Below are 14,377 nucleotides of genomic sequence, written 5' to 3'. Positions count from 1 at the left end.
AGCTAGTTAAAGCTGCAACAAAGAAACAGAACTACAGACTGATATCTCGGTAATACAGATCCATGGATCCTCAACAAAATACTAACCAACAGGATCCAACGGTATGTCAGACACATCCCAGGTGGGATGTATCCCTGGCATGCAGAGATGGTTTAGCATTCACAAATCTGTCTATTCACTACGACAACAAATTGAAAAATAAAAACCATATGATCATCTTAACAGATGCATAGAAGGTATTTAATAAAATTCAACACAACTTTATGCTAAAAGCATTAAGCAAAACAGGCATAGAAGGAACATTCTATAGCACAATTAAAGCAATATACAAAAACCCCAACATTAGTATCATAAAAAATAGGGAAAGACTGGAAAATTTTCTATTAAGAACTGGAACTAACAAGAGTGTCCGCTTCCACCCCTGCTATTCAATATAATATTGAAAGTCTCTGCCAGAGATATTAGGCAAGAAAAAGAAATTAAAGAAATTCAAATTGGAACTGAGGAACAGACATTATCCCTGTTTGTAAATGACATGATTCTCTATATAGAAGAACCCAAAGATTCAATCAAGAGACTATTGAAAAGACCTGTATGATGAAAATTACAAACACATTAAAAAAATTAAGAAGACATTAAAAGATGAAGAAGCCTATTCTTAAAGAGAATGGCTCAGTGATTAATCCTCACGTCAAATGTTCCAAGATCCCATAGGAGTACCAGTTCCTGTCACAGAGTCTTCACTTCCTTCCAGCTTCCTGCCTGTGGCCTGGTAAAACGGTAGAGGATGGCCCAAAGCCTCAGGACCTTGCACCCACATGGGAGGCCCAGAAGTAGCTCCTGGCTCCTGGCTTCAAATTGGTTCAGCTCTTGCCACTATGGCCACTTGTGGAGTAAATCAGTGGACAGAGATTTTTCTCTCTTTATCTTCTCTCCAATAATCTGCCTTTCCAATAAAAATTAATAAATCTTTAATAGAAAAATGCATATATATATATATATATATATATCCAGAAACATCCGCTTCAGTGCACTTATTTACAAAGAGATGTTCATCAAAGCATTAACTATAAAGTAGTAAAGGAAATATTATAGAATTCTATCCCTGGGAGAATGTTAAAGAGAATGAGTAAATCTATAAAAGTATAGGAAAAGAGTTCATCCAGTTATTCTTCAGTAAGTGATGTCCTATATTGTATAGAGCACACCACTTCTGTTTATCCTGGTGAGGTTAGATGTTCAGAATTAACCAAGAAGAATTAACGCATAATTTATATTGAATGGACATGTTTAATGCTGAAATCATTGCGATGCTTGCAAGGATGCTTTGAAAGTAAAATATAAAATTGCCTACAAGATGGCGTGATGAACAGGAGACAATATGCTTTACTCAGGTGGCAGGGAACTTCCTGAAGAAAGTGAGAGGAGCTACTGCCTGTATCATTTTATTGAGTTTTCTTTGCCTAGCACACTCCTTGGAACCTGAGAACTGCTGGGGAGAAAGTTTTTGAATGAATTAGTGTTAGAAAACTAAATTATGAAGTAAGGAAGCAGATGATTTTGTTCTGATTATAAGATAATTTTCTTGAAAGATAATAAGTAGGTTAATGGTAATTGTATTTTCATCTACACGATACAGAAATTTGAACATTGTCTATAAAAACATCCCATCATGGCAGTCTATAGTTCAAACATTAAATGTGTGATGATTAAATTAGAGGTATCAGGTTTTAAGTTGGCCTCCTTCAAGATCCACGCTGAAATTCATTCTTTCATTTGAGAAATAGGGGAAATGAAATAATTTTTACTATAAAATAAACACTTAAAATAGTCATTTTTCCATTCTATTATTTTTTTACAGTCTTTCCATTCCCACTAAAGTAGGATCTCTTTTACTTGTCTACTCATAAAACTTCTTTTTCAAAGATTTATTTATTGTAATTGGAAAGTCAGTTATTCAGAGAGAAGGAGAGACAGAGAGAAAGATCTTCTGTCCTTTGATTCATTCCACAGTGGCCTCAATGGTCAGAGCTGAGTCAATCTGAAGCCAGGAGCCCAGATCTTATGGGTCTCCCACGGGGATGCATGATCCCAAGGCTTTGGGCCATCCACTATTGCTTTCCCAGGCCATAAGCAGGGAGCTGGATGGAAAGCGGAGTTGCTGGGTCATGAACTAGAGCCCATATGGGATACTGGCCTGTGCGAAGTTAGGACTTAAGTCACTAGGCTATCGTGGGGCCCACTTGTTAAAAGTTTTTGTTTCATGAAACATTAAGCCTTTTTATTTTATTGTAAGTTTAAAACGTGTTATCTTGGGAGCTAAAAATATAAAAAAAGTGGGGAGTGAAGAAGAAAAAGAAAAAGGAGGGGACAAGAAGGAGAGAAGAAAGTAGGGATTGAATTTGATGGTATTCTTGGAAGTGTAAACACAAATACACTGGATATATTCAAAATAATTTACAAGTAAAATGGCAAATAACTGAAATCATAAAAATATGGAGATGTATAAAAAGAAAGCTTTTGTTCCTTGCCCATCAATAAGTAAACACTCAGAACGTTTTGATGTATTTTTATTCCAACTCTTTTGGTGCATTTGTATATATTTACAAATTTGGCAGCATTCTGAATGTTCATGTTTGTACACTATTCTGTCACCTCAGATCTATAGTGACTATTTTCTTCAGACATTAAATCTCACTTGTAGGCATAGTTTTAATAGCTCTATAACATTCCACAGTATGGATTTGCCATAATTCATTTAATTATTTGTTTTTTCTGATTTGGGATTTTGCTTGCTTCCGATTTTCATCAGAAAGGGTTAAATTGCAGTGATTCCTTTGGCACCTAGAGTCATAGAAGAAAAGTTGTAAGTAAATACACTATCTAATGTGCAAGTTTCCTAATTGTATATTAATATTGTAGTTTTAAGAAACCTTGGCAGCTCGTTCTTTTACTGTACGCATTAGCTTGTCCTAGGTTATGATGCAGTAATTGTAACATTTTGGACAGTAGTGTGCCTCAACAAATAAAGCTGCCACTTGAGATAGTGACATATCATACTGGAGAGCAGATTTAACTCCAGGCTCTTGTCCCTGACTAACACATCCGGAAGGCAGTGGAAGACAGCTCTAAAATTTGGGCCTCTGCCACCCATGTTGGATACTAAAATGCGGTTCTTGGCTTTTGGCTTTGACTGGGCCCAGATATGGTTATTTTATCCATTTGGAGAGTGAATCACAATATGGAAGATCTCTTTTTCTCTCTCACTCCACCTTTCAAATGAATGGTGAATGTATTTGAAAAATTAGCATTAGCATAAATGGCAGTTTGAAATTTTGCTCCCAGCACCCATTAGTTATAAATAGTTCATGACTCTTGTCTGTGTGTCTGCCTTATTTTGGGACCCAGCATGAAACAGAACTCTTATCTGTTACATGCTGGGTTTTGCTTTGTGTTTGTTTTGTCTGTTGCTATCTGAGAGAGAGTGGAGGCACTTAGCTGATTTACTCTTCCTGTGTCTGCAATGAGAGGAGCTAATCTAGGACTGAAGCTGGGAGTTAATAACTCAGTCAGCTCTCCCATGTGAGTGGCTTCAGTTGCGTTTCCATTGCTGTCTCGGAAGGCCTGTACAAGTAGCAAGGTGGTGTTCAGGTATTAGCGCTTGGTATTTAAACAGTTACTCCAACATCATTCGTGGGGACCTTAACCAGTAAGTAGACTAACCTCCTGCCCCAGAATCCTGTGCTTGACATGGCAAGAACACAGCAATAGCTCAGTGATAATGGTTTTTAATATTGCTCAGATAAGTCACCTCATATCCTCTTAGCTAAGCCAAATCCCGTGGTAAATCCTGATATTAGAAAACAGGAAAGATAGTTTACAGGCCCTGCGGGATGGAATTAGTAGACGCAGGAAACAACTATTTAGAACAAATGTCACAATTTATTAGCATTGTAAAATCATAATCATATCATAGTTTTAATAAATCTGAATATAACTTTTTGTGAATATTTGCAAAGTTGATTGGGGAAAGGATGGAATATCTTATTTCATTTTCCTTTTATTTTAACCTTTGAATCTTGATGTTTTCATGGCTTTACCATTTATAGATGATATACTCAAATGCTGTGCAGTTTTTCTATTGCAATTTTTTGAATGAGATGTTTTTCTATTAAGAACATCAAGACATTATCTATTTTTTTATTTATTTTTAATTAATATTTAGCATTATGTGACAGTTTCATAGGCTTTGGGAATCCCCCTCCCCCTCCCCCTCCCCTCCCCCCGGTGGATTCCTCCACCTTGATGCAGCATTACAAAGACATTATCTATTACATTTAACATGTTTTTCTTTGATTTCTCCCTTAATTTATTCATGTAATTTTGAGGAATAGTATAATAAAACTTAAGTGCATTCACATTTATCACACTTTGATAAATTATTTCATGACTTTGTATTCAGAAAGTACTTCACTTCCTAATATTAGTAATATTTGCCCCTCTTCTTTCCGTTATAGGCTCCTCTTTCAATCAATTAATCCAGTTAAGGATACTTTACAGTCACAATACGAGGAAAGGATAAACTATGACCTCAGAATGGTGAACGAATATGAAGCCATGCCTTCTCACCTGTCATTTTCTTGCTTGCCTTCTTCACTGAAAAGAGAAGCACATGAAAGAAAGCATACTGAATAGATGGGCCAGTGTGTGAATTTTAGGAGTAGCTTCAACACTACAGGTTGTTGTATGTCTTCAGTCAATTCAAATAATTTATCTACTTTTCTACTGCTTTACTTATGAAACGAAGCCATTGGGATTGAAAGAATCTTTTAGCACTCAAATCCTCTTATACTCATATAGTCTTATATATGCCACTGGTGCCCATATGAATGTCCATGACACATGTGATTCATAGCACCAACCGCATTTTTGGATTGGCACCAAAATAATCAGAGAACCTTTGTCCTCACCATAATCTATGAATCTGATGAATTAACATGTCAGCTGTAAATTACCTAATATTAGTAATCTAAGAAAGCACTATTTTATATTCCTAATCCAGATATCTGTTCTTAGGTAATTCTAAAGTTGTGCTTAGAAACTGACTACTCGTACATGCCTTAAGGTCCATTTTGATGCTATTAGTATTCAGGAGCAGTACTGTGGTATAGAAGGTTAAATTTTTGCCTTCCTCATCAGCATCCCATATGCATGCTGATTCATGTCCTGGCTGCTCTATTTCTGGTCCAGCTCACTGCTTCTGCACCTATGCAAGCAGGAAGGGATCACTCAAATTCTTTGGTTCATAATGAAGCTCCAGGCCCCCGGCTTTAGACCACCCAGCCTGGCTTCAGACACTGGTGATTTGGGGTGTTAACCAGCACTTGTAAGATCTGTCTCCCTGACTCTCCTTTTTTTTAAAATTCTGTTTTTAGATTAAACATAAATGCCATTTTAAAGAACTGCTACTGTTCAGTATTCTAATATAAGTGACCTTGATTCCATACTAATTTGTCATTTATACGTTAAAGACTTTCTCAAGCCATATGAGGTCATCAGATGTCTGTACTTACCCGTGTGTGTGTGTGTGTGTGTGTGTGTGTGTGTGTGTGTGTGTGTGTGCTTGCTACCTAAGTCATTGAAATTATGGTCCAACAGATAGCAATTATCATTATGAAAGTTGTACCTTGTAGCTTAAGCGAAAATATTGTAAAAGTTGTAATAGACAGTTAGTCAGTCAAAACAAAGCTCACACCATATATTCTAACAGATTCTATAATCAGAAAAACATTCTGTAACCCAGAGAAATTAACAAGCTCTTACAGCTTTCATAATATAAAGTACTGAATTAGAAGCAACTAGATTCTTGAATCCAATTCAAGCACCAAACATTAATAGATGAGATCCTTAAAGTAACATTCAGTAATAGGATTTATTGGCACTGAAAGAATGCTTTTATCCCATCTTTTTCAAATCTAAGGTCTGAAGTCATACATGCTCAATATTTTAAACCGTTTCAGGTTTATGCCATTTTGTACTTAGTAATACTGTAACTCTTGCTTATATTTTCTCCAAATTTAACTATCCATTCCAGTTACAAGAAATCCCATAACATCCTCTACTTTCCTTAGTAGTATAAACAAATATGTACAATCTATTTTGGTTTTAGAAAAAAGTGTAGCTAATGTTCCATTGGGGCTAAAAACATTATCTAATTGGGTCTATATAAACTTACTATCTATAGATACTGACATGATGTGCTTAGTGATTGCAAGGGGAGAGCTAGAACAATCCTTATAGAGAAAATATTTTAAGGTTAAATATTATTTATAATACAATACTTCCATATATTTTAATCCTTCCACCCTCTGACACAAAAATGTACAAACTTGATTTGGGTTTGAGAGGCAATATAAGAACTTAAAGTACTTATGTTGTACCAATGTTCATATTTTTTGTGATGACTCTTTTCTTTTGAGTTATATTTAGAGCTAAACTATACATGACACAATGGGCTATGGACCTTGAATTACATGGTAATAAATACCATTTACCACTGGACTCCATCCTAAGGTGAATTATTTTAGAACCTATTATAGCCTCAATTACTCTGTGTGTGACTACAATAAACTACTCCGAAGGACTTAATTTATCAATAAAATTTCAAAAAAGAAAAAAAAAATTAGCCAGAGATTTCAAACGTTGGTAATGGCACAGTAACCATCATCCACATCTACAGACTATCACATTTAGTGTTTCTTGTGGGAAGACATGAATTTGGAGGACGGGAAACCTTCCTGGTATAAACCCATAACAAAATGTAATCTTGTAAGAAAGCTTCAAGATTTCAGGACAAGAACCCTGAAGCAGTTGGAATGGGACAACATGGGTGTAGGAACTTCCTTGTAAGAAGACAATGAAATAGGACGATGGTGAGCCTCTCTGGTGTGAAACCATAACCAGCTATAATCCTGTGAGAAAGTTCCAGGAGGACCCTGACATGAAGGTCCTGAAGCAGTTGGATTGGGAACACATGGGCTCAGGAAACCCTAATCCTCAAGCTTTGACAATAGGTCAATGAAAGATGCTTTTCTGCTTGTATGATGCTTAATTGTTAGGAGCCTGCTAGAAGAAAACAGAGATTCACCACCCTCAACCCTGCCTTGTGAGCTGCATGTTAGCAGGTGAACCACATCCTGTTTTTGACCTGACTTCCTTATGCCTACAGAACCCTCAGTTCTTAAAAGTCTTTTGCTTTAATAACGTTGGTATTGACCGTCAGTGGTTCATTGGATCCACGCACCAAGTCCCTCACTGCTGGACAGCAAACAGTTTCCTAATGTATCAAACTCTGTTACTGAGTAGGGACTTCAATCAGCTGGGAGACCAAAAGCCATAACTGTTTCTCATTCAGTCACCCTCTCTTTCTCTTTTGGCCAGGAAAATGCGTGAAACATTTATTCTTTGTTTCCAATTGCTTGTGGCAATAGGATATTGATGAAGTTGAGGAAAAGCATTAAAACAATTATGTAGGCAATAAAAAGGAAGCATAAATTATAAGAATTTGCTGTACTGTGTGGTTTAAAAGAGTGAACATTGCTCGTGAGTCATAACATTCTGAGGGTGGATTTATGGATGGATCGGGAAATGTGTCACAAACAACATTAAAAACCAATGAATTAGATATGGCAAAAGGCCACTGCAAGCAAATGAATGTTCATCAACATAGGTTGTTCTCATTGAAGATTGAATTGTCTTCTCTGAGACAGTGTGTAGGGTACACATAATTGCAGTGTTTGAGGGAAAATGGATCTGTTCCAATGTTTTCATTAATATCTAAAGATATTTAAGGGTATATCTTTCACACAACTTCATGGAGCAAAAAGCATTTCAGGCTGATTATTCATTTGTTGTCGAAGAACACAGTGTTTTAAAACATAAGCATTTAAAGCAATAGTGTACCTCATGTAATTGACACAATTTCTGTGCATTAGAAACCTTGAATATAGGTTCCCTACGTCGATGACTGGAACCCCAGTCATGTGAAGTTCAGATTGGACATGACAGACATGCATGGAAAATGGTTCAATCATATGGCCAGCAAATTCATTATTGCCATTGGTGGGATCCCTCAGCTTTAATGTATGAAGTCCTCTCTGAGAAGCTGCTTCAGGCATTCCCTTGCTATGAAAGACAACTGATGCCCTTCACAGTGAGTGGTTAAAAAAATCAGGGTGAAGAATGGCAGTTGTTATACTATTGTTTCTTCAGAATCCTACTGGTTCCAAGTTCATCCCAGTTCACTGTGGGAGGTGACTAAATGAGGTCAGGAATTTGTGGAAGTCAAGATGACTTGAGGCTAACCTAAGGATGGCTTCCACAATCTGCTTAATATTTAATGCTTACAGTATATACCACAAAGGAAATGCATGCTTAGTGCTAGTTATTCTTGGTAGCAAAATTATTGATCTATAATATTATATAGAATTCTGAAAATTTATGTATATGAGGGATATATATCATAATTGTAAATCTATTTTTCAGATATTATATATTGTCATTAATGTGCAGTGTTCAGCAACTGTCTCAGATGTTTGCATATGGTATTTATTAGAATCTAACTTCTGATAGGCTTGTAATGCAATGAAACATGGGATTGTTTGTTGTCTTCTTAAGTTATAAACGTTCTTAAAAAAATGAAGAAGTTTTACAGCAATGTTCATTTGAAAAATTCCATAGGAGTTTAAGAGTTATAAGAATTTATTGAACTAGGGGAGACTAATGGAAGAAAGTTACTAGATTTTTTTCACAAATTATTCACAGATGTTTAGATTTTATGCAACATACAAAGATTATATGAGGAGGGAACAGAATGAATTAAAGTCCTATGGTGGGATAATCTCAGGTTCCTGTGACAGAGAGAACACATTGTTTGATTGGCAAGAATACTAAATGATGTCAAGAAGCAAGGAGCTTATTCTTTTAAGAAGAGTGGAAAAGTAAAGAACAAAGAATATCATATCTGGTCATGTGCCAATTCTGAAATAAAGAAGTGAAACATGGACGCAAAAGATCACTATGTTTATAGCATACGTGTGCTTCGAGAGAGATGAAAAGAGTTTTCATTTTAGAGAAGGCACATCTTTTATTTAAAATATAGTGTTTATGATATCAAACCCCTGAATGAGTGTGAGTGAGCACTGAGGATAACCCATTAACCAAATACATTCTCTTGCTGTCAAGTGGGTTCAAATAAGCAGACATAGTCTCCATTTGCTTTCTGTGTTGATTCACAATATCATTATTGATTACGTTGCTTTAGTGGCCATGAAAATTTGCTGTGAAAACAAAAATAACAAAACACACTTTAAGAAATGGTCTGTTTGGCTGAATCAGTGCATGTTGTCCACTGGCATATCCAAACACCAGAACAGAGTGTGGGTTGGGCCAGGTTTGGTTGCGACAAAACCAGCGTACAATGTGGAATGTCAGGGCGAGGTTACCGGTACTAGATTTGACTGCAGCGCCCAACCAGCACACGTGAGAACCAGGAGGGGCAGAGCCGGCATGGGAATTTAGGGGTTGGTCCCCTCACCGGACAGCTACTCCCACTGGAGAGCATGGGCTGGTTTGGGGACAGACCACACTAAGCAGGGCTACAACACCTGTGTGCTGCATGGGAACTAGACCAGGGAAAAGCCAGACTGAGCAAATTATCCCCTACTGGGGCAAGCATAAATGAGAACGGATGAGGGGTGTAAGGACTTAGCCGCTACACCAGCTGGCAGAAGCTGGCTCTGGGGACTAATTATGTCAAGTCAAATCGCGGAACCACCTGAAAAGTGCATAAACCGGGACAGTGAATGACCCAGGAGGCAAACAATGGGTTCCCCCCTCCTGGGTCACTGCTCCTGCGGGAGGACATGATAACTTGGAAGGGGGCTGGGGTGGCTAGACAGAGAGGAACTCAACAACATCTGTGGGGGCTGGATGGCCGAGCTGGTTAGTCAGAACTAAGCTTTAAAACCCAGGGACAAATACAAGAGCTAAATGGGATGTGGGACAGACTGGACTAGTCTGCTATATACACAGGCAAACCAGGATAGGGGGCGGGCCTGGTGGGGGTTATTGTGGGTCGCCCCGACTAGGCCGCAGCCCCCACTGGCTGACGCAAGTGCCAAGTACATGCTAGGCAGAACCAACCTAGTCTGCAACACCCACTGGTTCCAGAGCAACTCCAGTCCGAAAACAAACCAGCCCAGGAATTGCACCTACAAGCTGATTGTGGCGATGACCAGCTGGACTCAGAACCCTAGCCAAGAAAAGACAGAGGACAGAACGGGTCAATCAACCATCTCAGATATATGCTGGCAGCGAAAACCAGGCGAATGAAGACTCTATGATGAACAGTGTCAACCAGTGAACTCTACAACAACCTCATCGAACTGGGAGTGGCGAGACTGGCAGTGATTCATAACTAGAGAAATATTAAAACCACTAGGGGTTGATCGCAGCTAAATAGTCTCCCCAAGAAGTTGTACATTCCATCTGGACAATGAGCAGCTGGACTATGTGCTTAACATCTGTTTGCAAGGGAAGAATCTTGATTGAATTTGAACTGTAATGCTGCAACGGGGTGGGGGGTCCACCGTGGGGGAAGGGCATGGGGAGGGGTGGGGGGAAACCCCAGAGCCTATGAAACTGTCACATAATGCAAAATAATTAATAAAAAAAATGGTTTGTTTGTGTGTGTATGTCCATGCAATGGCTTCTTGGCTAATCCTCTTCCTGCAAGGAATGGCATCCCATATGGATGCTGGTTCATATTATGGCCTGAGAAAACTTTGGAGGAGCTATTGGCTTCTAGCTCTTGACTTCAGCTTGGTTCATCTTCAACAACTTTGAACATCTGGGAAGTGAACCAGCAGATGGAAAATCTTTCTGCCTTTGTGTCTCCTTCACTGTGTATATCTGCCTTTCTAATATAAATAAATACGTTTTTTAAAATGTGTGATAGAGATAAGAAATATGTGTTTTTATTGACTCTGCAGAAAATAATCATAAAATGTTTTTAATATTTTATTTCTTTGATTCATATCTTTTCATTGACTCTTCAACTCATACTGCTGCAATCTTTGTTGGCCTCATTTTTTCAGACCATGCATGCCAAGGTTACAAATGGCCTCCATGTTGCAAGAACCAAGGGTTAGTCCTTAGTTATCAGCCTGCTTGTTCTTTCCTAGATATTTGTCTCCATTTACATATTTGTCTTTCATATCTTTTCACTTGGCTTGCCAACTTTTTCTATTGATTCAGCTCCTGAACCATCAGTTATTACTTCATAACTGATCTTTCTGGTTCTTTTACAATTTTTTACTTCTCAATACTAGAGTGTCTGAGGACCCAGTACTTTCCTTGCCTTTTTTTTCAGGTTATTAAAAATATGAACATAAAACAAACATTTTATGCATGCTACAACAACTCTTGCATTTTAGGAAACCTCTTGGAGTTTTTTCATAACTTTTTATCTCAGGTATACTATTTTATCTCAGTTACTCCATTTTTAGGTATAACTGCCTTTTTTTTTTTTAATGAGAATGTGAAATCTCCTACTTGTAAATGACATCTTGAGGGTCATATCTCCTGTAAATGTCAGAGTTAGATTTCTGATCCTGGTGCGTATTTTTCCACAGAAACAGAATCTTTGCATCACATCCTTTGTGTGGAATAGGGAATGAACAAATTGGAAGTGATGGCACATTCAGATATTGAATAAATAATGGGATGCAATAAAATGGAAATTATACATGTAATATTCAGGCACAGATTGTGGAACTAATTCCAGAGTGCCATACACAATTGATTCAGGGAAGACTTCACACTAAATTTTTAAGACAAGAAGCTATTCTTAACTCCATCTGTAATAAAAATATATATGTCATCAGAAACACTAGTGCAATGATAATCATATAATTAATTTCGACATCTTCCACTGGAGATCGCATCAAGCACTGGTGGCCCAATCAAACTTAAGGAAAAAAAAAAGCAAGCAAACAGCAAACAATGTGAGCTGGAAACTGCCTGAAGGGAAAATTAGAAAATTAAAACCGTAAAATTAAATTGAAATTGGTGTAAGAATAACTTGTGAGAATTCCAAAAGTATTGTCAGATCCAGAACAATCAAAAAAAAAAAAAACTAGAAGGGAAATAATAGAGTAAAAACGGTCCGATACAGAAGTGGAAGCAGATTCAGGTGAAGAAACTCTATTTAAAATGTCATAAAAATAATCTATGTGAAAAAGAACAATCTGTGTAATTTCTTTCATGGTTCTTGTTGCTATTGTTACCGTAATGATAAATTTTCCATGATAAAACTTTGAATGTAAAAGGATTCCTCCCTGCCTTCTTTTTCTACCACCGTCACTTTCCCCTACAGATTTTTTCCCCCCAATATTATCACAGTAGCGTAGTCCTTTAGTAACAGATACCAGTTGAACGTTCTGCTATTTAAGTGTAACGTGGCATTTTAGGTATAGGCAAAGGCAGAAAATCTAGTATTATACTGTCGATGTATATTTAACTGTTTCCTAAAAAGTCCTCCTTTCATTTTAGAGACACACGCTGCAATGGATCTTCACTTCTCGCTAATCTATGTGATTTCAACCGTAAGAGGTATGTCAGAAGGTATAACAGAGGGAAAACAATAGTAAAGAAAATTACTTCATGCTACTACACACATTACTCAGTTGTGTAATATAAGAAATAAGAAGGATGTGTGTTGAAAATATGCACTGTGACACACTGACAGAGTCTTCCTCCTTTGGTCTGCTATTTGTGGCCATGTCAGTAAACACTACCCATTGGAACATGAGCAGACTGATGGCCTACCACATTGGGCTAACCCCCATCAAGCCCTCCAATAAATAAGCCTCCATACTCTTTCCCATCCTGCTCCCATTAAACAAATACAGCATATTTAACAGGTATAATTAGCAATGATGTAAGCAGAATATAGAATGACCCTGTATCTTTTTTTTCCCCACCAATATCAGAATATGGATTTTTGTGTTTACATAAATTGGAGGTGCATTTCCACATCATTTGATCCACTACATATTTAGAGATTTTTTTTTGTTAGCATAGTCAATACCATACTACATAATGTATTGATGGTTTCTTAAGGTTACCTAATGGTGTTATAGTTTATGCAAATCACCTCAGATCTTGCAACAGAATATAATCTTACATTACTGTGAGTGGTGATTTCAGAATTAATTTCAAAGTTAGAAGGAACCAGGGAAAGACATAACGTCATGAAGTAGTTTATCTCAGTGTGAGGAAAATCTGTATTTCAATGCTGCTTCCACACAGCTGCTCAAAGTTTTTGAAAACCTTTAAAATGTTTTAATTGAAAAAATATACAATTGTCATGTGTATTTAAGCACAAAGCATGTTTAATAACTGTTTTATTGGGAAATGTCATGGAGATGGTGACAAAAAACTAAATGATCAATCTGTTCTCTAAACTGATAGAGGAGCTAGAGGTGAATTAAGACTCCAAAGAAATACCAGAGTGGTATAAACCAGACATGAGGCTTACAATTTATGTATCCTGACTGGCTCTTGGGTTAATTTGTTTAATGTTGAAACTTCCACTTAAATCTGCACTTCATGCACGTCTATGTTTGAAATGAGAACTTAGTGTTAGTTTGAAGTTTGTGCTGAAGTTAAAATACATGGATTATACAAAAATATTGTATGTGGTACAAGACATCGAATAACCTACCTTAGTCCTACTTTCGGCAAGTAGGTATTTATCATAGGGAAAAAGGGCTTCCTGCTTAAAAATGTCGAATTTGGGCAAGACCTTTTATTGACCCAGTTCCTGTGAGTAAATTTGATATGCAAATTTTTCGGAGCACAAAGTTACCATCGGTAGCCTGAGTGTGGTTCAGAAATCTCATGGAAAATCAAATTCAGAAAGTGAGCTTGCTTTGGTGTCAGTTTAGATATGCGCACAGCATTTTAAACCATTCATCTTTTCCGGAACTTTTTACAGACCACTTGCCTATTCCCAGTGAGAATGGTGTCATGAACACATATTTTTCTACGTACCATCACCCTATGTAACCAAATGTGCAAATGTATTTTTTTCCGTGAATCTACCTGATCTGATGCTTCAGTAGATGCTTTTCTTTGCAGTTTAATTTTGGACAAACTAGAGGCACAATCTTTCGATTCTCTGAAAATTTTCTAGAGTGTGGAGATGTTTGTCATCTGTTTTGTAATACCGAGTTTCTTGACTAAGGGCAATGTCAATCCTGACTCTCTTGGCTTGCCTCGGATACTGTTATTGAAGTTCACCTGTAATGATGAA

The sequence above is a fragment of the Ochotona princeps genome, chromosome 14 (genome assembly GCF_030435755.1).
Source record: "Ochotona princeps isolate mOchPri1 chromosome 14, mOchPri1.hap1, whole genome shotgun sequence".
NCBI lineage: Eukaryota > Metazoa > Chordata > Mammalia > Lagomorpha > Ochotonidae > Ochotona > Ochotona princeps.
This window is presented reverse-complemented; position numbering follows the sequence as displayed.